Raw genomic sequence first — 2188 nt, 5'->3', positions numbered from 1 at the left:
TTTCTGTCCTGGAACTAAACTCACTTCCACGGGTTAACTTTAAGCCAAAAAAATAGACAAGTTTATGAGGTCAACAATTACACCAGGTAGGTGTACTTCTTAGAGGAATTAACCATGAGAGATCAAAAGGGCAGAATTCTCACAGGGAGAAACCTCAAAAGACAGGAATGCATAAGAATGAAGGGCACAGGGAAAAGATGATCATGGGAAGAAAGTAGCAAGATAATTTATATATTGTGGGGATTGAAATCAATGTTGTTTTTTTTTTTTTTAATTTTTACTGTGATTTGGGTGAAAGTTTACAGAGCAAATTCACTTTCCATACAGCAGCTCATATACACTTTGTCTCATGACATTGACTACAATTTCCCACAGTGCAACAGCTCCCCTCCCACTTCCTCTCCTTAGTTACCTCTTCCTGTGTCCTTCCCTCACTTCACTTCTGCTCCCCAAGCTGTCTCCCTGTGCATACACAGCCCTTCTATACTCACATGATTGATTTCTCCAAGGAGTGTATCTACTAAATGAAAATGTTCAGCTCATATGACTGTCTTTTGTTTTGGCTGGAAGTCACAAGAATGTGTTCAATTCCAGACCTGAACGGTAGCTTGGGGCCATAATCTCAGTGGTTCCATCAGGCTCTATCAGAGCAGCAAACCTGGTCCTTTTCTGTTTTAAATCAGTGTTACTAAAACAAAATGTGTATGAACTGCTGAATGGAAAATGAATTTGTTCTATAAACTTTTAACCAAATCAAAAAAAAAAGTTGTGTTTTTTTTTTTTTAATTACATAAAAATTACATGTAAATGCTGGGGGGTAGTTCTATTCTCCACTATATGGTCGTTAGGAGTCAGAATTTACCTGATGGAACTGGGTTGTTAGATGTTTTCCTCCAGGGTCGGATTCCTCCTGGGGACATAATCAAAGTAGGGGAGATAAAGTCTCCCCCTCCTCACTTGGAAAGAACATCCTGGTTGTACTTTTCTCAAGACAGATTTGTTCATTCTTCTGGTAATTCATGGTACAGTTTATATTCTTCACCAACACTATAATTCAAATGCATCACTTCTTCAGTCTTCCTTATTCATTGTCCAGCTTTTGCCTTACTTATAAGGCAACTGAACACACCATTGCTTGGTGTCCAGGGCCTTACCAATGGAGACTCAGACCTTGAGTAGGTAGAAAAAGACTGAAAAAACCTACCTGGAGGCATGCTCAGAGACATAACAAATTTATTATAAGGAAAATGTTGTTGTTGTTGTTGTTATTTGTCATCGAGTCGTTTCTAACTCGTAGCGACCCCTCCTTGGGTTTCTGAGGCAGTATCACAATGGAAGTAGATTGCCCCATCTTCCTTCTGAGGAGTGGCTGGTGGGTTTGAAACGCCAGTCTTCTGGTTAGCAGTCAAGTGCCTTAGGCACTATGCTACCAGAGCTCCTATAAGGAAAGTAAGAGAAGGTAAAAGTGAAGACTTTGCCATATAAGAGCAATAAGGGCACTTAAAAATGCCTACAGATGGTGAGTGGTCCAGTGGTGGGAGGCTGGGCCAAGTTCAAGTAACGACTGACCACCTCCCGTTTTCCTGGGACATTTAAGCCTGGGTTTGAGGAGCTGGGGCTGGGACCTGCACATCTATTCCCAGGTGCAGGGCCCAGGCTGATAGGGGCCCTGGACAGTGAACTGTGACCTCCACCTGTGCTATACTCCTATGAGATGCTGCCATCAGCATTTTAATGAATTATAACTATTCTAAAGAAGGGTTCCACTGGCCTCGAGCAGGGGAAAGGGGTGGGGTGAGTTAGCGAATTCCCTTCTTGATCAAACAAGATGAAGATGGGGAGCCATTTTGGGGGGCTTTAGAGCTGTGCCCCATGCACTTGGCTTATGCACTCCTTGGTTCTCAAAGTGACCTGTTTGCTTTTTAACACTTTACAAGTTCTTTTGCAACAGATTTGCACATTGCAGAACTTTGACTCCTTCACTGATGCTTCTGTGGGCATTGATTGTGGAGCCAAGTAAAAGAATTTTGGGGGAACTTCGCTTGATGATGTAGCACATAGCCCTTGTCTATTTCTAGTTATATCTGCTTGTAGTTTGTGACTCATCTAGGTTACCCAGAAACAATCTAGAATATTCACCCGTGCCCCTTTCATTCATGAAAGTCCTGCACTCAAATTTTATCCTCCA

This window comes from Orycteropus afer, unplaced genomic scaffold (genome assembly GCF_000298275.1).
Source record: "Orycteropus afer afer isolate SDZICR_OR568_19922 unplaced genomic scaffold, OryAfe1.0 scaffold00566, whole genome shotgun sequence".
Taxonomy (NCBI): domain Eukaryota; kingdom Metazoa; phylum Chordata; class Mammalia; order Tubulidentata; family Orycteropodidae; genus Orycteropus; species Orycteropus afer.
The sequence above is the reverse complement of the archived record's forward strand: the minus strand, read 5'-3'. Positions refer to the sequence as shown.